This window comes from Pelophylax lessonae (assembly GCF_965119305.1).
Source record: "Pelophylax lessonae genome assembly, chromosome: 2".
In the NCBI taxonomy this organism is placed as follows: Eukaryota; Metazoa; Chordata; class Amphibia; order Anura; family Ranidae; genus Pelophylax; species Pelophylax lessonae.
Window position 1 is genome coordinate 96128938 of NC_138769.1, and position 23716 is coordinate 96152653.

The 23716-nt window shown below is 43.2% G+C and overlaps 1 protein-coding gene across 2 annotated transcripts in view; it reads right to left on the reverse strand.

Moving 5' to 3' along the window:
- The window catches only part of TIAM1 (TIAM Rac1 associated GEF 1), a 588418-nt gene that overhangs the window by 237565 nt on the left and 327137 nt on the right, over positions 1–23716 (reverse strand). For both annotated transcript variants that reach the window (XM_082245498.1, XM_082245499.1), the window contains one exon: positions 192–281. The gene's annotated coding sequence lies outside the window, so the exon portion shown is untranslated. The remainder of the gene's footprint in view (positions 1–191; positions 282–23716) is intronic.

Below are 23716 nucleotides of genomic sequence, written 5' to 3' on the forward strand. Positions count from 1 at the left end.
GAAGAATGACAGGTGCTCTTTCAACATGAACCTGTAAAACTACATAAGGCTTCCCAGCTGTGGTCCCCAGGAGACCAGGTTTCCTGACAAACTACAAACACAGCACCGGAAAGGTTTGAATGCCATGAAAAGTGAAAAGGCTGAAAAGTAATACGACACAAGTTATCATCATAGACAGGAAGCACGGTCACCTCTGGCAGAACGTGAATGTATTCTGGGTCACACGGCACAGGGCCCCTCAGGTTCCTGGTCATTCATTTCTGGTTTTGACTGAAAAAGTCCTGTAAGGAAAAACAAAAAGTAAAAATACAATTAGAAAACGTGGTTAAAATAAAATAAGTACGTAACCTTCAGATTTTTTGGCAATATCAGGAAACAGTTTTTAGGTAAAATATACACAAGCGCTAGATTACTGTAGAGTGGCAGTAACAAAGGGGGAATACCAGAAATGAACAACCCTGCAGAGTGAAAAGTCTACGTTGGAGCTCATAGTAGGGAAATGTGTCAACAATAAGCCCACTGAGCTGACTCAATGCATTCCTTGTACACCGGGTGCCAAAAAGCAAGTCCTGCAAGCCTGTTTCGGTATTTTCGTGTAAAGGGCCAAAGGGTTGAATCACACTGGTGAGCTTTGGGATAGGTTTCAATGTGCAGCACATTACACTCCTGTTCCTCAAAGCCAATGGTCAAGACTAGGACATAACTTCAGAGCAGGCGCGGACTGACCATTCGGGGATTAGTGCACTGCCTGAGGGCCCAGGGTCAGTAGGGGGCCCCATGAGAGGCTACACACTACAGAAAGAAGCCAGGAACTTCCATGCAGGCTATGCTGTGGTAGATATTTAAATGCCCACTCTATGTGGCTGAGCTGCAATTTGTAGGTGGGGCTTTGTGTGGCTTGAGTGTGGACAAAGGGGGCCCCATGATCTCTGATTGCCCGGGGGCCCCATGAGTTGTCAGTCCACCCCTGCTTCAGAGGAAACATTAGTCTAGAGGTCCATGGAGTCACAGGTCTTCAAATATAGATATTCATTTAACCTACCAGACCTACAAAAGGATAAAATGCCAGAACTTTCAGCGTCAATATAGGCTCCATCAATTGAGAGGTGAATTACATGGGCCAGGCTTAGGCCGAGTTCCCACTGGTATTAAAAGCAGGTGTTTGAGGCGTGTTAAAAACACCCCTCAAACGCCTATCCACAAGATACAATAGACAGCAAACAGCGCTGTTCACACTATCAAAACATGAAGCGTTAGCGTCACGTCACTTCAAAATGAAAGCCTCAGGAGGCGTTTGAAGCCTTTTAATGCCTCCCATTCAAGTCTATGGTAACACTTTGCAAATGATCTGACAGGCAGTTGCAGGGCATTAGGATTAGCTTAACTGTAATGGAATGGGCTTTTGTGGAGCAGTTTTAACGTGCCCTAACGCTCATGGGAGCGTTTGTTAAGCATTCTAAATTTAGTCAAGTGTGAACAAGCCCTTAATGGCAGCCAAGAGGGCTTCTTTTTTCTTTGGACAGGAATCAGGAGGAAGTCAAAGCCCTATGTACAACCTGGCCATAGGTTTTAAGGGAGCTACACAGGAGCAAAGAGATTGTAGACCAACTTGCACAACAGTACTTTTGATAGGCAAGGTTGGGTTTACTTTAAAAGAAAAAAAAAATGTTTTTCATAAGGGATATTCCCCTTAGCAACTTTCCTTGCAATCCATTTTGTATTTCAAACATAACAGTCTGGAGAAGCCCATTTCCAGATTTCACAGCAGATGGCACTTCAGTATCTGGAACTGCGACTCGGAAGACACCATGTCGCTATGTGATAAAGGAAACCCTCAACATTACTTCTAATCTGGAGCAGCCAGCACAGAGATTTAAGACGTCTCCTTTAAGAAAGTTGGGTATTATGCAACACTGATGATAAAGTTTGCTTTTTTATGCTTAAAAAACAGGTTTGACCAGCCTAGAGATACAAGGAATGTATTTACTTGCGTGAGCAGAAATACATAATAAGCATACAGATCAATGTACGATAAAGCGGAACAAGATGAACAAACCTGTCCTGAAATTAAACATTTCCTAGGAAAAAAAAAAGTAGCATGCAGGGCTGCTGAGAAACTGAAGGGGAGACATTGCAGTTACTATGGAGCAGCTTCTATAATAAGCAACAGTGTGAGGTGTCGAAGAGCGCAGCCTCTTTTATTAGCACTCTATTCTTTTTATGCCGGCATCTAGAAAATTAAAGCACCAGAGGGGCAGCAACAAGAGCACCAATGATGATTCTATATGGACCATTTCAACCAATTCTGGTGATTGCCAGACTGTCTATGCAGGTACAAAAATAGAATAACAGGATGACAATGCAACGAAAGAATGAAGTGACTAGATCAGTGTATGAGGATACTGCTTTTGGTGTATATTGATGGGATATTCAGTGTGTTGACTTCTGTTCTATACATCCTAGGGAGCTATAAACTAGTGATTGACCGATATCGGTTTTTCATTGCCGATACGGATACCGATATGTTGGCCATTGCATATCAGTATCGGCCAATATTTTTGTACATTTAAAAAAATATATATTTTTTATTTTTATCACTTGACAGGTACTCTTGTGGACGGATCTCGGGGTCTAAAAGACCCCAAACCCTTCCTCTGCACTTAAAAGCATTCAAAACGCCAAGTTTGGCTGTTTTGAATGCGGTAATTTTTTTGAATCTGGCACAGAGTACCCAGAAGTGACGTCATGACATCTCTTCTGGGTTTTTACATGGAGACCTGATCAGAGCCGAATGCCGAAGGCTGGTTGTCCGGATCTCCCGGTGGGACGGGAGACCCAGGCAAGCTGTGGAAGCCGGCGGGAGGGGGGGGGGATGTCCCCTTCCACTCCTTGTAATGACAGCCGAGCGGCTTCTCAGCCACATCGGTTGTCATTACAAGACAGCCGCCTGTCAACTATGGACACCGGTACCGGGGTGATGCCTCTAGCTGCAGGCATCACTCCATTACAAGCACTTTCCGAAATATCGGCAATAATCGGTAACCTCTGGGGCCGATTCCGATATATCAGGGAAAGTGCAGATCGGCCCTCAATATATCGGCTTTGCCAATAATCAGTTGATCACTACTATAAACCTCTCAATGTCGCCCCCATTTTACATCCCCTAGTGAGGTTTGGATGAGGACTGGGTCAAAGGAAATCTGCCCAGGTACACAGTCATTAAACATTTAGAAACATTGGAACCCCTCCACAACCTTTCCAAATCAAACAAAGAAGTTTCAGTTAAAGCTGGGCCTTAAAGAATGTTACCCCAACATGTTATATTGCTGATATACCTGCTGTACCATGTACTTTAAAACCTATCCTGTTCTCTGTATATTGCTCCCTTTGTGTGAAATACCTAGCGTTCCTGCCAGTCCCTATGCCTTCCTAGAAAAAAACTGACTACACTAGGCATGAAAGCACAGTGCAGTCAGTTTTCTGGCTGTGCTGGTATCTCAGCCTACTCTCTTCCAATGAGCAGACTGGTATGACATGCCACCCTTAAGACAGCCTTTCACCTGGACGACCAGTGTGCTGCGGTTTTCCCCTCCTCCGGCTCTCTGAGCTCCTTTTTGTAGCTGAGAACAGAGGTCATGCGATAACATATAAAAAAGGGGAAAATTTATAATGTTTTTCAAAAATATACACTGAAGTTTTTCCTTTCATTTCCATTTTAAATTGAAAGTGTTGTTTTACAAGGTGAGGAGTTATTAAGATGGCCATACATACAAATATAACCACTGCCTGACACCAACAAATTGAGCAATCTAATCCTTCAGTCTTTTCATTTTTTCATCAAGGGATTTCTGTAGGGCATAACTTTCCATCAATTATTTTTTCCAGTAATATAGGACCACTTTTGCTTGCCTGTTTGCAATGCATTAGAGGTATTCCTAAACACACTTACTGGATGCTTCTTACATACAGTAAAAGTTTTGGGTTATCTTAAAGAGGAACTTTACCAGGTGTGAGAAAATTAGGAGTCAGCAGCTACAAATACTTAAGCTGCTAACCTTTAGGAAACAAATACTTACCAGCCCAGGTCGTCCAGTGCCGTTTTCCGCGCAAGTGATTCTTCTTTGGGCTTGGGATCTTCCACGCCGCCATCTTTGCTTTGACTACTGGCTGTCATTTCCTGATGTCTAACAGCAGACTCCCTACTGCACACAATTGAGATAGTTGGAATTCTTAACAGGCTGGGTGGAAGATAACGGTGGCACCTTTTCTGTTCTGGTTAAGGTCTGCTTTAAGCAAAACCTTTTTTTCCCCCAACTTTGATGGAGTAGTTGAGGGTACAATCACTGCCATTTTCTAATATATATATGTCGTATTGGTGGCGTTTTCCTTCATTTCCTGTCCTGTAAAGTCCACAGGAAATGGGATACTATCTCTGCAATGTGGGGAACACATTGCTAAGAGAACAAGTTTCCCCTTTGAAAAATTTCTGCTCTGGTGACAACTCAAAATTTATCCTTACCTTTATTCCCAGCGACAATGATAATCAGAGCAATTCTACCGAATATATCATACTACCAGGGACACCGATTGCATTAAGAACCTGGCAGAATCTAAACCTCTCACCACAAGGGCCATCTTACCGAATGGGAATGCTGGGCAGTTGCCTGGGGGCCCCACTTGCCCGGGGGGCCCAGCGAACCAGCCAAGCATTAGTCCCGATTCCTATGCGCATCCTGCCACCAAACTTAGCAAGTGGCAAGCGCCTGTTGGCCCTGCACTGCTGTCAGGCCACTTTGACTGTGGAGGGGGAGCACACAGGACAGTCGAGTCTGACTCCCGTCCCTGTGTCATTAGCCTGGCACTGCTGTACCAATAAATAAAGCCTTATCGATTAATTTGCATTTTTATTCTCATGGGTGATTGTGTAGGCAGGGCCCCAGTGCACTGCATTGCCCTTTAATTCTCTTAAGATGGCACTGCTCACCACTCTATACAAAACGATGAAAAAAGCTTTCTTTAGTTATTCCTTTAAAGTTTTCATACTAAGGCTCCCTTCACACTACTTTTGAGATGCAACTTTGGATGGGTGCGACTTAGATGTGAATTGTTGCCCGAATGAAAATTTGGACCCACTGTTGCATGCAAAACATTCTGGTAACTTTGGAGGGTTAACATTGAAGTCTATGGCCTTCAAGCTGCAAGACAGTTGGCCCAAAGTAAGTGCATGAACTACTTGCACTAATGACTTTAACCACTTGATATCCGGAAGATTTACTTCCCTTCCTGACCAGGGGATACCAGGCGATACGGCACTACGTTACTTTAACTGACAATTACGTAGTCATGCAACGCTGTACCCAAACAACAGTTACGTCCTTTTTCCCACAAACACAAAAAATGTGAGCCGTACGGTACCAGTGCAGCAGATCTACCTTACCACAGTATATGCAAGTTACATGGTTGGCAAGTGGTTAAGTTGCACATATATGAATGGAAAACATGTTGTAGGACTTCTCATGCGACTGATGGCCAAACAAGTGTGATTGGGGTAGAAGAGGTTTTCATAGCCACCAGTGAAATCTATGCCTGCACTCAAGTATAAATCTGACTGGCAATACATCAAAGAAACTGAGAAAGCACGGGCTTCAGGAAGCAGATCCATACTCTCCATGTGCAAGGTGTTCTCTGGATTTTGGCTTCGGTCGATTACTTATAAATTCAGATTATAGGTGAACAGAGTTGTATAAAGTACTTGAAACCCATACTTGAGTAAAAGTACAAGTGCTCGATCAAAAAGTGACTTGAGTAGAAGTTGAAGTGCTCGATCAAAAAGTGACTTGAGTATTAGTACTAAAGTATTCAACATTTTTTGTACTTAAAAGCGGAGTTCCAGCCATTTCACTCACCTGACCAACGGTCCAGCGATGCGGCCGCCCGAAGCCTCGAACCTCTCCCTCTGGTCTCGGCGGCGCCGGCATCACTGCTGTGGGCACCCGGCTGTGACAGTTTGCGGCTTCACAGCCGGGTACCCACTGCGCATGCGCAAGTCGCGCTGCGCGTCTTGATTGGCCGGCAATCTTCTGGGACCTCTGACATGTCCCAGAAGATTGCAGGGAGGGAGGGGGAGAACTTCCATTCAGGGTGCCGCGGCGCTCCGAGCGGAAGTGGGAGCGGGTACCTGTCAAAACTAGGTACCCGCTCCCCCCCCCCCCCCCAAAAAATGACATGCCAAATGTGGCATGTCAGGGGGTTAGAATACCTAAAGCGGAAGTTCCACTTTTGGGTGGAACTCCGCTTTAAGTATCGCAAGTAGTTTTTTTTTTTAAGTATCGCAAGTAGTTTTTTTTTTTTTTTAATTTTGCTACTCAAGTACTGAAAGTAAAAGTACAAGTACTGTTATGTAGTTATTAAAAGAAAGAAGTTAAAAGTTTGAACATCATATTTTTTTTATTATTTCAAATGCAGCTTTTATTTATACATACAGTAGCTTTTATTTTCGTATGCGCTGATAATACACATGGTTTGAGCTTCATGAAACCTGCCATCTACTGTTCTGGCAGTGATCATTTTTATAATTGTAACGAGTAACTATGCAGCACAAAAAAAAAAAATATCGGAGTAGAAGTATTGAAATCATTGAAAAAATGTAGTGAAGTAAAAGTGGAAGTAGGAGAAAAAAATTCTACTCTAGGAAAGTACAGATACCGCCTTTCGGTACTTAAGTACAGTAGTGAAGTAGTTCTACTTAGTTACTATACATCTCTGTAGGTGAAGTAATCAAATACTGTATATGATTACCTATAGCGCTTACAAAAATGGTTGAATGTGTTACTAGTAATCTACAAAGATTCAAATTCAGATTAACCTAAACAAAGTGGACTACAACACAGTCACCATGTTGGCTGAATAAACACAATTAGTGGCTGGCTTTACTTTGCCCTTTAAACTTGAAAGAGACCAGAAATCTAGTAACTGCGGTGTTGAATTTCCCTTGTTAGAAAACGGGGTTACTTTGAATAATGCTCTGGAAACATTGCCTTTTATTCCACGTCGCAGTAAAAAAAGAATAGAATACGTGTGTCAAGTGGTGTTATCAGGAAGCGCAACTGTGCGAATGTACAGAACAGCAGATTGCACATGTAAAAATAGATCGGTGGTGGGAGGCAGTTCTGACAAGTCTCATCTACCCACTGCAAGCCAAACGCTGCGGCAGGAATAGAAAAATTACACAAAATCTGCCAGGAGCTCAGTAAGTAGAGAGATGTGCTCAGCTCCTGCCACTGTGCATATTATACCATCAGAAAAAAAAAAAGTTTGGAATTGAAAGTGCGTTATATCATTGGTGAGGTCACACTGCAGAGAAAGGATCCCCCCAGGATCTGGGCCACAATGGAAGGACAGGCAGCTTAGAAACAAGATGGCTACACCAGACTTACATTAATTTACACTATATTGTCAAAAGTATTGGGACACCTGCCTTTACACTCACCGTATCTTTAAAGGGTAACTCCACTTTCATGGGGGGAAAAAATAGCAAATAAAGAAAAAACAATATAGCGTATATGATTGCGATACAAGTCATATTGTAATTGAATGTTGTTAAAAAAAAAAAAAAAAAACTTTCCTTTTCAATCTGCAGCTGTTGTAATTTTCTGAAAATGCAATGCAATATGGCTGCCTGGAGGTGTTCTGTACACAGAATGTATACTGACCACACCCCCAGAAACATCATTTCCTGCTTGTGTGATTGGCTCACCAATTTTCCCATTAGTCTGCCTAAGATACAAGTCAGATTTCTGGCATCGCCTGCAACAAAAATGTAATTCTTGGTGAGATTCTCCCAATAGGAACACGTCTAAAGGGATGCAGGCCCAGCAGCTTTCATCATTAGAGCCCTGCAGCTGCCACAGCTGACAGAGAATTATGAAACCACTCCCATTTGACCCACTCAGCACAGAGGAACAAACAATGATTTCTTCAGAACAAAAAGGTAGGAATCTGCAACTAAGTTGGTTAAAATCCTTGTAATATACAGAGATCACCCAGAGGGGAATGTTTTTCTCTCTCAACAAAAGTGGGGTTACACTTTAATGGCATCCCAGTCTTTGTCCATAGAGTTCAATATTGAGTTGGCCCACCCTTTGCAGCTATAACAGCTTCAACTCTTCTGGGAAGGCTGTCCACAAGGTTTAGGAGTGTGCCTATGGGAATGTTTGACCATTCTTCCAGAAGCGCATTTGTGAAGCCAGGCACTGATTTTGGATAAGAAGGCCTGGCTCGCAGTTTCTGCTCTAATTCATCCAAAGGTGTTCTATCGGGTTAGGGTCAGGACTCTGTACAAGCCAGTCAATTTCTTCCACCCAAAACTCGCTCATCCATGTCTTTATGGACCTTGCTTTGTGTAATGGCTCGCAGTCATGTTGGAACAGGAAGGGGCCATCCCCAAACGGTTCCCACAAAGTTGGGAGCAGAAAAATTGTTCAAAATGTCTTTGTACGCTGATGCCTTAAGAGTTCCCTTCGCTGGAACTAAGGGGCCAAGCCCAACCCCTGAAAAACAACCCCACACCATAATCCCCTCTCCACCAAATGATTTGGACCAGTGCACAAAGTAGGGTCCATAAAGACATGGATGAGCGAGTTTGGGGTGGAGGAACTTGACTGGCCTGAACAGAGTCCTGACCTCATCATGATAGAACACCCTAGGGATGAATTAGAGCGGAGACTGCGAGCCGGGCCTGCTGTCCGACATCAGTGTCTGACCTCACAAATGCACTTCTGAAAGAATGGTCAAACATTCCCACAGATACTCCGAAACCTTGTGGACAGCCTTCCCAGAAGAGTTGAAGCTGTTATAGCTGCAAAGGGTGGACCAACTCAATATTGAATCCTACAGACAAAGACTAGGATGCCATCAAAGTTCATGTGCATTTAAAGACAGGCATGCCAATACTTTTGACAATATATGTCCTGAAAACTCCCGTATTATGGGCGAAACACGTCAATCAGAACCTTGTGGGATTACCCAATACTCAGACCATTGTACTACATGGTGATATGTATAACAAGACATACTTTAATGTAAAATATATATGTTTTGCTATTTTAACATTCCTTGTATGTAATAAAAATACACTGCTTTTAGTCAAATTATAGTGTGACTTTTGGGCACACAAAAATCTACATTTTCCAGTGTCTTCCCTTTAGGGGCGACCTGGAATACATTTTGTGCTTTCCTACTTTTGACAATATAGTGCAGTGAACAGAGGAAAAGGAGTGTCCCCCAAAGTTTCTGTTCACACGCATTCCTGGGTGCTGCAATTCTTTCACAAAATGACTGTAGCCCCCGTTCACACCGGTGCGACTTATCATGCAAGTTGACAGTTCCAAATCGCATGACAAATCGCCCTCTATTGTCGGCAATAGAATCGTTCAAATCGGGGCGACTCTGACTTTGCGGTGCCACACCGATTTGAAAAAAGGTTTCTTGCATAGAAATTTGTGCATGAAGTTGCACAGATGTCAGCCAAGTAGCACCTGAAATTGCGCTGACATGCTACTTTGAAATTGTGCTAATTCAAGTGAAGTAGCACAATTTCAAAGTAGCATTAATGTGAACAAGTGTTTAATACTGAATTCCAGGAATACAGCTTCTTTGTAAAAGTGAAGGCACACTATGAGCCAGGTCCAAGGAGCTGCATGACATCTCCTGGGTTTATTGATTTTATTGGCATCTGGCAGTTATATTGCAGCCCTGGAAGATGGCCATCGCTGTATTTCCAGGAGCCGAAGCTGACGTATCAGGTCTAAGCATCTTCAACATTAGTGTCAGTGCATCCGCTATGCCCGCCCCTCCCCTTCTCCTGCCCAATCACAGAAGCGTTTCTATTATGTGAGCACATTCACAATATACAAAGGCTTCTCTGAATGGGCATAGCTGCTCTGTGTGCCTCTCTCTCGCTCTCCGTTCTCAAAGCCCTGAGTGTCCCTGTATGCTGGATGGCCACACTGAAACACAAGTCCACTTTAAAAATCTAGAAACCGCATAAAAACACTATTCAATATCCCAGTGGGAAAGAAAGGTTCATGCATTTAGAGTGAAACTCAATGCTTGATCAACACGAACCTCCTTCTCGGTTCCTCTGCCGGCCCCTCCTCTCCTTCCAGTGCCACCATGGGAAGCTGCATCCCATGCGGCCACTCGTGTGTGCTCGCTCCTGAGCCCTGCTGCTGTGTTCATTGACATAGACGGCAGGACTCATCACTGGCTTTGATTGACTGCATAGGGAGCCATTAGCTCCCGATATCCCAGCAAAGCAAAGGTGACCCGAAAGTGAGGGGAAAGAAGAGCTGCAGATGTGCACAGCCCTGGATCAAATGGGGGATCGGGCATATAAAAAAAGAGGGGGGTGAGGGGGGATGTTAATGCCAAAACATGTTTTACCTTAATGCAAGGAATGCTTTAAAGGTAAGAAATGTTAGGCTTTAGAACCACTTTTATTATCACTTTAAAGGACTGTTTTTACCAATTAATTAAAGAGCTGAAGACCGCTAGTACTACATATGATGCAAATTAAAAACTGGCAAAGAAGTTCTCCGTTTAGGTGTGATCCTGATCTTATTACTGTAACAAGACCAAATGAAGTGCTAACGTGCATTCAAATCTTTACGAGTTGTAACACAGCTGCATTTTATTTCTGCCAACATCTAAAACAGAACTCAAGGCAAACTGCTAAATATCTCCACGTAAGCTGATGTAACTGCCTAAGGCTCCATTCACATATAGGCGTTTCGGATTGCGGGCAGAATCGCCGTTATTCTGCCCGCGATCCTGAATCATTGCAAGTCGCGAGACACCTGAGCGATTCCCATGACTTGCATTGGCACCAAAACATGGCGCAATTTTGCTGCAATTGTCGCCGTGAGGAATCGCGGTAAAATTGCGCAAACAGAATCGCGGGATGCCTGACGCCCAAAAGAAGTTCTTGTACTTCTTTTGGGCATCAGGCGTCCTGCGATTCTGTTTGCGCGATAATCGCGGCAAAAATCGCGCCGTGTTTGGAGTGCCATTGCAATTCACAGGAATCGCTCGGGCGTCCTGCAACTTGCAATGGTTCAGAATCGCGGGCAGAATAGCGGCAATTCTGTCCGCGATCCAAAACGCCTATATGTGAATGGAGCCTAAAGATTTGTAATTCTGTTCAGCCAATTTTGTGAGTCACATTCCTTTACCATACTGCAGTTTTGCAGGTGAACCCAGTATTTCCTGGTTCAAAAGAACACCTAATTCAAAGTAAAAAAAATGAAGTTGAAAGAAAAAAAAACGCAAGTCCATCAATTATAGCCAATAATAAAAAGCTTCATAAATAGAATCCTATTCCCACAGCTCATCCTGAGGAAGGCTAAATAACCCTTACAACTCATTTATACTAGCGATTGATGGGCAGTAAACCCCCCACATTTTTGAAGTTTGTAAACTTATTTTGTGAAGATCCCTGCACATTTACTTTGAATTCTGTGACCTGTAGTCACTATGTCCTGTGAGAGTAGACACTGCGGTGTCACACATTTCACAGAGCCTGCCTTCTGAACTACAGAGGGACTGAAAGGAGGAGTTTCAGGAGGCCGAGTCTGTATGGGAATCACTGCTTGCAGGCAGGAAGGTACCATGGGATATGTAGTCCTTAGAAATTGGAAGTAAAAAACAGCAGATGGGAAGCTGCAAAGCATGCAAGGAATCCAGGAAGTTGTGTAAAGAGATGGCCAGCAGAAGGGCAGAACTGTCTTACAGCATTAAAGGAAAAGGTTTTAGTAAGCTTACTGTTCCTTGAAAAAGTATTCATACCCCTTGAAATTTTCCACATTTTGTCATGTTACAACCAAAAAGGGAAGTGTATTTTATTGGGATTGTATGTGATAGACCAAAAGTGGCACATAATTGTCAAGTGGAAGGAAAATGATCAATGGTTTTCAAAATGTTTTACAAATGAATATCTGAAAAGTGTGGTGTGCATTTGTATTCAGCCCCATTTACTCTGATACCCCTAACTAAAATCTAGTGGAATCAATTGCCTTCCAGGAATTGCCATGGAGCCATATAAATTTTTACCGACAGTTTCCCCTGGAAGCAGCGATTATAACTGTATGGAATCATAGAACTCAGTACAGGCAGGTTCTCATAGAGCTCCGCAACTTCATACTGCAACATTTTAAAGGACCTTGGACAGACAATCTATCATAGGTTACTGAAAACATTGTAAGCTCTGTACATTTTATTATAGAAAATGTTAACTTCTGAATGGCTAACTGCTTTTGATACAAAAATAGTTAAACTTTTTTCTTTAATAAAATACTTTTTTGGCCACTGTGACACAACAGTCCTTCCCCATTTAAATGACTGCCTACCTATGCCTAAGGGAGCTATTCATAAGCTTCTTCAAACAAAGTAGGTAAGGGAGTCTGCATTTAGCGCTGGAGGGTACCAAATCCTACCCTCAGCAGCCCTGTAAACCTATGTGCATAGTCTACGATTATAATTAATAGCGGATAGTTATGCCGATTGCAGCTTTGCGTTAAAGATGTCATAATATGAAGTTGCTGACAAAAGCCATCACAGAGATGGATGGAAAGCAATTACATTTAGTCCATCCTCGTTGTGTGCAGTATCTGCAGTGAATATCACGGCATGCATTATTAATGGGCAGAAGCTTTTCTGATGGGGCCTCGGGCACAAATTTAGGACAGAGAAGAATGTGGAGCAATAGGAGGAAACCCAGTGAGGGAGAAGGAGATTCTGGGGCAGTAAAGCACCAAAAGGCAAATACTCACTTTGGCATTGCATGGGGTGACTGGGCTGCTGGACTTAGACTCAGGAGCGAAGGGCCCAATTTTTGCCTTAAAATTCCAGTCACGCACCCTTATTTTGTTTTTTAGTACTGTACCCCTGCATGTTGTCATTTGTGAAAATAATTTAAAATACCTTTTTTCTCTTGGTAAAAATGCTGCTTCCCGCTTTTCCACTCCAGTACTCTGTGTTGGCAGAGCTGAGTAGTGTCCACACCTTTTAGCACAAGTGTCCCTGCTCAGACTTGTATTGCAGAGAAGGAGGGGACATGTCATACCAGTTCTGTTACTGAAAGAGTTACTTATCCCTTCTGGGTACACAATCTGTGTGATATGTATTTGTTTGTTCCATGTCTATGTGGATGTCCAAAAAAAAAAATTATATAAATACACACACACACGTACACAGTATCTCACAAAAGTGAGTACACCCCTCACATTTTTGTAAATATTTTATTATATCTTTTTATGCAACACTTTTTATGTGACAAATTACACTTTGCTACATTTTGAAGGAGTGTACAGCGTGTATAAAAGTGTAAATTTGCTGTTCCCTCAAAATATCTCAACACACAGCCATGAAAGTCTAAACCGCTGGCAACATAAGGGAGTACACCCATAAGTGACCATGTCCAAATTGCGCCCAAAGTGTCAATATTTTGTGCAGCCACCATTATTTTTCAGCACTGCCTTAACCCTCTTGGGCATGGAGTTCACCAGAGCTTCACAGGTTGCCACTGGAGTCCTTTTCCACATCTCCATGACAACATCACGGGGCTTGTGGATGTTAGAGACCTTGAGCTCCTCCACCTTTCATTTGAGGATGCCCAACAGATGCTCAATAGGGTTTAGGTCTGGAGACATGCTTCGCCAGTCCATCACCTTTACCCTCAGCTTCTGTGGTCGTCTTGGAGGTGTGTTTGGGGTCGTTCTGTTGGAATACTGCCCTGAGGTCTTGTCTCTGAAGGGAGGGGATCATGTACTGTGACATACTGAAGCAGGGCATGTTGGCATTCATGGTTCCCTCAATGAACTGCATCTCCCCAGTGCCAGCAGCACTCTTGCAGGCCCAGACCGGGACACTCCCACCACCATGCTTGACTGCAGGCAAGACACGCTTGTCTTTGTACGCCTCACCTGGTTGCCGCCACACACGCTTGACACCATCTGAACCAAATAAGTTTATCTTGGTCTCATCAGACCACAGGACATGGTTCCAGTAATCCTTGTCCTTAGTCTGCTTGTCTTCAGCAAACTGTTTGCGGGCTTTTTTGTGCATCATTTAAGGAAGAGTCTTCCTTCTGGCGCAACAGCCACGCAGACCAATATGATGCAGTGTGCAGCATATGGTATTAGAAATGAAAGGCTGACCCCCAAACCCCCCCCCCCCCCACCCCTTCAACCTCTGCAGCAATGCTGGCAGCACATACGTTTATTTCCCAAAGACAACCTCTGGATAGGACGCTAAGCACATGCACTCAACTTCTTTGGTCGACCATGCTGATGCCTGTTCTGAGTGGAACCTGCCCTGTTAAACCGCTGTATGGTCTTGGCCACCGTGCTGCAGCTCAGTTTCGGGGTCTTGGCCATCTTCTTATAGCCTAGGCCATCTTTATGTAGATCAAAAATTCTTTTTTTCAGATCCTCAGAGAGTTCTTTGCCATGAAGTGCCATGTTGAACTTCCAGTGACCAGTATGAGTGAGAGCAATAACACCAAATTTAACACACCTGCTCCCCATTCACACCTGAGACCTTGTAACACGAATGAGTCCCATGACACCTGGGAGGGAAAATGGCCAGTTGGGCCCAATTTGGACATTTCTACTTTGGGGTGTACTCACTTTTGTTGCCAGCGGCTTAGACATTAATGGCTGTGTGTGGAGTTATTTTGAGGGGACAGCAAATTTACACTGTTATACAAGCTGTACACTCACTACATTACATTGTAGCAAAGTGTCATTTCTTCAGTGTTGTCACATAAAAAGATATAATAAAATATTTACAAAAATGTGAGGGGTGCACTCACTTGTGAGAGTGTGTGTGTGTGTGGGAGTGTGTATGTATAATATATATATATATATATATATATATACACACATATATACACACACACAGGGCCGGACTGGGTATGAAAACCAGCCCTGGAAAAAATTACATACCAGCCCCATAGCATTGCGTCGTCATACTAGCACAACATTGATTTCTTGTTCATAAAAAGGTAAAATCATGCATTTTAAAGCACATTTCACCCCCCCGGCCCCCTCCCTTTAATACAAAGCTGTTTCCCCCCCCCCCCTCTACATTTGGGAGATCAGCATTGTGTTAGGGGGAGTGGGCCGCCCCCCCTAATACAATGCTGATTCCCCCCTTCCCCTAATACACTGCTGTCCCCCCCGACCCCCTCCCTTTAATACAATGCTGTTTCCCCCCTCCCCCCAACATTTGGGAGATCAGCATTGTATTAGAGGGAGGGGGCCGGGGGGAACAGCATTGTATTAGGGGGAGGGGAACAGTATTGTATTAGGGGCCCTAATACAATGCTTATCCCCCCTCCCCCCCTAATACAATGCTGATCCCCCTCCCACCCCCCTAATATACTGCTGACCCCCCCTAATACAATGCTGATCCCCCCCTCCTCCTAATACACTGCTGACCAGTGACCCCCCACCCTGGCCCAATCCCCCTAATAAAATGCTGTTCTCCTCCTCCTAATGCAATCCTGATCCCCCTCTCCCCCTAATAAAATGCTGTTCTCCTCCCCCTAATACAATGCTGTTTCCCCCCTCCCCCTAATAAAATGATTACCCCCCGGCCCCCTCCCCCTAATAGAATGCTGTTTCCCCCCTCCCCCTAAATTTGGGGGGGATCAGCATTGTATTAGGGGGAGGGGGCCCCAGGGGGGGGTGGCAGATGAGCATTGTATGAGGGGGGGGGGCAAGTGAAGTCAGGCCAGCATTGTATTAGGGGAAGGGGGGGTTAGCACTAGCTATTCAACACCACAGCTCAGCAACCCATGCATGGATTTATGTGGAAACAAGTGCTATGTCCCCTGGGGGGGGGGGGTTAACACGCTTTATGTTCTACTAGTGGTTGCTCTATATTTTAAGCTTGGGCAGTTCTTACATATTGAGAATATTGAAACTCTGCGCTGATGTTCTATTTGGGTGTGGATACGGAAATTGATAAATAAATATATAGATAGTAAAAATTAGGCTGCAGCCTCCCTAAATTATAGTCCAAAGGACCATATAGTGAATGTAAAATGAGGTAGGGTGATGGCGCTGCCCAAAACTAACTAGGATGGTGGACAATACCAATAATAAGGGTAAAAATGCACTAAAAATCCACGTAATAGAAAAAAGAGCACTAAAATACAGCTTTATGATAAAATCTTAAAGGAGAAAAATTAAAAAGTGCAGATGTGCTAACTAGGTATATAAAAGTGATGTGTGCAAATATAAGTGGACAAGAATTCATTAGGTCTGAGACAGTGAGAACAATAAGTATAAATCAGATCAAATATACAAAGTGTAAAACCTGGATCATATAAGTGAACCTTATAAATAAATTAGTGATGTAAAAATACACATGATATGATATAAAACTGATAAACAATTAAAAGTGCTCTGTGCGTAGTGAAATGCCCCAAATAGAATCACACCCTGGGGCATAAAAGTGCAGTGACAAAAGTAAACACACACACTGACACACTGCCTGTAAGGCTCACCTGAGTTCATGCTGCTCTCCTCTGCTGCTGTGCTGGGCTGGCCTGGCGCGTCTGTGTGGGAGTGGGAGGGATCGGCGTCGGAGCCGTGACAGCCTCAGGCTCAGCCAGTCTGTTGATCCACCGCCGCGCACTCCGCGCATCTCCCGCCGGATCTGGATGTGACGTCATGCTGCTCACAGCGGCTGACGTAGAAACAGTATATCGGCCAGTGTCGGGGCTGCTGCAGCGGCCATTATCACAGCGGCCGCGGCGCCGACCCCAATGTTTAAAGCGGCCGGCCCCAGGGCCAGCGGCCCACCGGGAAATTTCCCAGTATCCCGCTAGGCCAGTCCGGCCCTGTATATATATATGAACAGGTTAAGTGGCTGACTGAAGAAAGGTCATTCAATTGTGAGCTCCTTCAGGGCACAGAAACGGATGTGAATTAAGTCACATGCTCTGCAAAGCAATGCGTAATATGTTGGAGTTATACAATTTAGGTCGCGTGTCAAACACAAGGCCCGTGGGCCAAAACCGGCCCTCCGGGCCATTTTATGTGGCCCTCGCACCTCTCCTGCAGCTGCAGGAGAGCTCCAGCCCTCCTCTGGTTCTTCTCCAGACCCTGCACTTTCTGCTTTCCAGCACTGCCTCCAGCTTTTTGCCAGTAGTAGCACAAGGTAAGGGGGGTGCACTGTGATGTAAGAGAGAGTGGGGGACTCAACCTCATAGTGCAGAGGCTTTTGAGGTCTTATGTAAGGGTAGGGGATGCTCTGGACAAGGGTAGGGGATGCTCTGGACATCTAGTCTTACCGATACAACTGGCCCTTGGAGGACAATAATAATGCTGATGCAGCCCGCCATTAAATTGAGTTTGACACCCCTGATACAGGTGATCATTTATGGGCAAGGAGGGCTGTATACCTTAAAGAATCAGGCCACATTCACACTTATGCAAGCAGTCTGCATCCAGTCCCATTCACTTGCATGTGGTTGCTGTATTCGAAGATATGCACGTGCTCTATCACCCTGGTATGCAGATGGTGCTTTGTCTTGTTGGGCTTTCCTACTATCTGATGTAATTACTTTTTTGATTTGTATTGCACATAACCATGTCATATTGTTCTATGCTGTATTTTTTATTACGTTCTCTGACTTTATAATCAAGAACTTTTGTTTTGTATGGGAAAAAATAAAATAAAAATTACATGTACATGGTCTTCATTAGCTGCCGGACCTGCAGTCTCCCTTTGCTTTCAATAGGGCTCCCTCTCGCAGCTAACAGAGAACCCCCACTGGAATTCTCGCATCTAAATCAAAGGTAGGGTGTAAATGCAAGAGGAGTCCTGCGAAAAAAAAATATATATATAGGCTGGCCTCTTTAATAATAGTTGCTTAGCAGTCATGCTGATCCAATGGTTTCACTAATGCCTGAATCACAGAACATATATAGTCAAAAAAACTGCTATGAGTTCATTGTCTACATGATTTTTTTTCTGGGCCTGCATTTTACAAAGTACTAAAGTCAAAAGGATCTGCAAGGCAACTACTGAAGTTTCAGGAAGAGCTCAGCAATGGTATTTCTTTCTGAACAGATTGTTATAGTATTTTTGATTTAAAATGATTGTAAATTATTTTTTTTTTTTTCAAACAAATATGTTATACATACCTGCTCCATGAAGTGGTGTTGCACAGAGCAGCCTGGATCCTCCTCTTCTTGGGTCCCTCTACACTGCTCTTATACCCCCCCTTGTCGAGTGCCCCCACAGCTAGCTATGGGGGCACCAGAGCCAAGCTGTAGCTTTCTGTGTGTATTCAGACACGGAGCTGCCATTCGGCCTCGCCCCCTCTTTCTCCTGATTGGCTAACTGACTGATTGGCAGCCGCAGGAGCCAATGGCACCACTGTTGTGTCTCAGCCAATCAGGAGAGAGAGTCCCGGACAGGTAAGTATTAGGGGGTGCTAGAGAGGCTGCTGCACAAAGAAGGCATTTTATCTTAATGCATAGAATGCATTAAGATAAAAAAAACTTTCTGACTTTACAACTCCTTTATTGTAATGAGACTTTGTAATTACTGTCTTCGTATGTCGTCTATATATACACTTTTTTTATATGATTTAAGTTTATTTTCCGGTTTGTACCCAAGATCCAAGGTCCTGATGAAGTGGGTGAAGCTGTGAAATGCGTCGACCAATGCACAAAGATTTTACGGCCAACTTATGTGAACTGATAGAGGTGGCTGATAACCATTTCTCTTGATACTGCAAACCTTTAAAAGATGGTGTTTCTATTTTTTTTAACTTGCATGTTATGGATAGATTGTAATAAAGTCACTTTTTTTTATGGATTTAAAGTCCCAGTTTTATACACTTTGTCCTTTGATCATGTAGGATTAGGGATGATACCTACAATGATGAGATATTACCATTAACACTTCACCCCATATATACTTTTGAAGTTAGGGGTAGCTTAGCCTTAGAATTCTCCATCATCATTTGTTTTAATGCATTCTTTAGTTTGCAAAGAAATTGGGTAGTTTACAAAAAAAAAAAAAAAAAAAAGTATGAAGTATACATATACAGTACACAAAGACGAAGTGTGAATACAGCCCAATTTGACTACAGGCTACGACTATCATTTTATTAAATCGGTCTTCATTATTTCCCCTACACGGTCTGATAACCGCATTTGCAGCCAATACAGAACGTGTTACAGACATATTAAATTCCCTTTCTTTTTTTTCCATAGCTAAAATGGTAACATGACAAAAAGATTCTAAAAAGGCTTTTAATTGGTTAGGGCCACTTAAACCTACAGGACTTGAACTGCCAACAATGCGCCTGGACGCCTGAAAGAGTTAACCCCGAAAATACTGTAATTAGGTGAGCAATCAAATAATAAGCAGCTCGCTTGTAATTCAGAGTCAGCGGGGCGCTATTCAGCAGCAAATCTTTGATCCTACAATGGTCCGCATATTGGCAAGCTCCATACACAGTGTAAATTAGTTACAGTTTGTGTTAACTTAAGACAGCTCGAGGATTTAAACCTCCGAGGGCCGCTACAAAAGGCCTGGCTGGAAGGAAGTAACAGGAACAATGTATCACAAGGCTGCTGCACGCCTACAAAAAGCCAAGGAGCTGATTAATAGAGAAAGATGCAAAGAGACCAAATATCCAGCAGGAAAGAGTCCAGGGGATAAAGATCAGAGGTCAAAGCTTTAAAAGTCAGGTCTGATCGGGAAGGAGGAAATATTCCCTTACACAAACATGGAGAAATATATCCTCTCTGCGATGACTCGGATAATGTGAAAGGATGGAAAGATAAACACTGGCATAACAAATAAGAACATTCAGAACGATAAATACATAAAAAGATTAAATAAAAAGAGAGTCTTCTGGTATGATGGCTGGATTTATTCCTACATTGTATCTCGACTACAGGATATATTCTGTATCTAAAGAATTAGCAAACAATTAAAAGGGAAAGTAGAGATTTAATGACCAGGCCATTTTTTTGCAACTCTGCACTGCATTATTTAAAGGACAATTGCACGGCCGTGCGATGCTGCACTCAAATAAAATTGATGTCCTTTTTTTTCCCCACAAATAAGAGCTTTCTTTTGGTGGCATTTGATCACCTCTGCGATTTTTATTTTTTGCCCTATAAACAAAAAAAAAAAAAAAAAGCCGACAATTTGGAAAAAAAAATATATGTATATATATATATATATATATATATATATATCCATCTATCTATATCTATATATACACTGTATATATATATATATATATATATATATATATATATATATATATTTTTTTTTTTTTTTTTTTTTTAACTTATGCTATACAACATTCCCAATAAAAAAAAAATTTAAAATCACATTTTTTTAATCACTTTAGGCCAATTTGTATTCGGCTACATATTGTTAAAAAAAAATCCCAATAAGCTTATTTTGATTGGTTTGCGCAAAAGTTATCGCGTCTGCAAACTAGGGGAAAGTTTTATGTAATTTTTATTTATTTTTTACTAGTAATGGCAGCGATCAGCGATTTTTAGCGGGACTGCGACATTGCGGTGGACAGATCGGACCCCTGACATTTTTGGGGGGGGACCAGTGACGTTACTACAGTTATCCGTGCTAAAATATGCACTGTTAGGCCTCTTTCACACATCCGTTCAGTTTTTCGGCTCCGCTCCGGTCCTTTTTTTTTCACAGAGCGGATGACACTTGTGTCATCCGCTCCATATGTCCGCATATCATCCCATCCGTTTGCGGATGATATACGGACATAATGTAAGTCTATGGGCATTGCGGATGTCAGCGGATGACACCGCTGACATCCGATTTTGCTTCCTTTCCGTTTTTTTTTTTTTAACGGAGGAAAAATAGGGTTCTGTTCCGTTCCAAAAAACAGAACAGAACTGAAAGGAAGAAAATCGGATGTCAGTGGATGGTCATCCGCAATCCCATTGCCATACATTATGTCCGTAAATCATCCGCAAAAAAATAGGATGATTTGCGGACATACGGAGCGCCCGTGTGAAAGGGCCCTTACTGTAATTATGACACTGGCAGGGACAGGATTAACCCAGGGAGATCAAAGGGTTAAATGAGAGCCTAGGGGGTGTTTTCTAACTGTGGGGGGGTGGGCTTGTGAAATCAACACAGAGACCCAAATAGAAGGATCACAGGAACTCTGTTTAGATTCCAGAGAGAACAACGGTCTGCTGTGTTTACAACAGCAGACCGCCGTTCTCTCTTCACGGGGAGCGATGGCGGGTGGCCAGCAGCAGTTGCTGACGCCAGCCCCGTGGATCAGCTTACCCACTGGGGAGTGGGCACGCACACCCCCCAGGAGCGCTACCGTGAACAGCCGTACAGGTACGGCGATTTGCGGGAACCTGCCGCCGTATAACTGTGGCGGCTGGTTGGCAAGTGGCTAAAAATTTTAATAAAAAACAAATAATTTAAATCTTTATTTTTCAATTAAGTATTTAAACAAAGGGTTTATCTTAGACACGGTTAATAAAGCACACTAATCTTAAAGGCCTCATTTGCATACATTGACCAGAATGAGCATACAGCTGTGGCGGGGATCAAAGGTGTTTGAGATCAGCCACGACTGTTTGCATGTCAATGGAAATCCACGCAATTAAGGACAGTTAAACAGTAAACAGATATCCTTATTTTTCAAAAATTATCCATACACATCCATTACTGAATGGTCCTGTAATCAACTTTTTTTCCTGTAATCTACTTTTCATTAAAATGATTTTATTACATTATTTTTTAATGTTCTCTCCTCCTTGTAATGTTCTCAGTGAGTATCTGAACCTCTCCTTTTTCCCCCCTCACGCCCATTTCTTTGGAACAAGCAGTACACATTAGTTGTGGTCACGTGCACTGCTTTATGCACACTACCAATCCCATAGTCCCATCTCGGGAGTGACAAAGAGGGTGGCTACACTTACTTTCCATGGAACCATGGAGAATGAACCGAGTCACCCTCTGAACAGGAAGTCAGATCACAGCTGCAGAAAAAAAAAAAAAAAAAAAAGGAATTTGAAGTTTTGGAGGAGGCTGAGAGCAATAGTATGGGCTTTGAGTTACATAGTTTCAGATTTAAATGTACTTCTCAAACCAAAGTTTAGTGTCACTTTAAAGCGGAGTTCCGGCCTCAAATACCTTTTTTTAACTAAAAATACCCCGATAATACTAATCCATCACCCTTTACAGAACCGCTATTCCCATACTTACAAGGCGTACAGTATTGGATTTTAGTCAAAATCTTACTTTTAAAAACGCTGTCTGGGCGTGGCCATCTTGGAAGTGGGCATCTGAAGCCGCAGTGTAATCTGCTGTGTCCTTCTTCCTTATTCCAGGGAGTGTTCTGGGAGTTCTTCCTGATTCCACCCTCCTGGGAGTGATGACAAACAGCTCCCAGGATGCAATGCAAAAGCGGAAGTGATGTCGGTGGCCAAAGAGGGGGGAGAAGGAGGAAGTACAATCAAAAATGCCCTGAAGATAAGGTAAGGGACCCCCGAAAAAAATGCCCAATTGTTGATCAGCATAGCGAGCACAACAGGAATCACTAAAGTTACAAAATATAAGAAAGAGTGGCTTCTATAGCCCCCACTTTCCTATGGGCTGGCGGAAGGGGGTAGGTTCAATAATCTTAGTTATAGGTTTTCAGCCATTTTGTCCCCTTCTTTACACTGAGGGTTTGACCTTTTGACTCCTAAGCCTCCCTGGCTCCCCTTTCCCGCTCAAAAAGCCCGCTCTTTTGGGTATCTGGGCAGGTTAGGCTGGGTATCTGGGGAGTTTCTGGCCACCTCTATATTTAGCAGCAAATGGGGTGCCTTCCTGCTCTTTATTCCCGCTCAAAGTGCCCGCCAAAAGTGGTCTTGGGGGCTATTTAAGAACGGCTTCGGTCTGGAGAAGGCTCAATCTTCAGGACATCTCAACTCAGCGTTCCCCATCCCCCCCCCCCTTCCCTTTGGTTTGTCGCAGCCATAATTATTATCTGGTTGGGTCACCTCTGCTTTGCAGAGGGGGATGAGAATTTGAAAGTAATATATGGATGGTTTTATTTATTTGGTTATATTTATTGTACAACCTGAGTTGTTAATGACTGGGTTGTGGTTTGTAATATTATGTATATTGGTTATTTATTATTATATTGGTAAACCAGTAATAAACGGCCGCGGCCTTATTATTTCCAAATTGACCGTCTGTGTTGCCTTATTTAATAGTTAAGAATTTATTTAAATAAGATAAGCAAGTCACTCCTTCCTGCCATTCCATAGGCCAGAACCTTAAATTTAAGCAGACCTAGATGCCCCTAGTCTTCATCTGGGGCAGCCTATCTGTCCCACATCACGTGCAACAGCACAGCACTTTTCATTGCTTTGTAAAGTCTCTAGCCAATCACAATCACCCGTGATCACCACCGCGATTGTACGCTCATTCTCCTCAGTGTACAGCCCAAAGCAGCCATTTGAATGAGGCCCATTAGGAATGTCTGAAATTAACGACTTATTTGTTGGCTGGAGGAAGAGTAACCTTGTATTAGGCCATTCTGCAATGTGGTTTTATTTGGACATACGGCTTTGTACTGACAGTTGGCTGTCCGTGGCAAAGTTTTTAATGTTTTGCCCAGAGATGG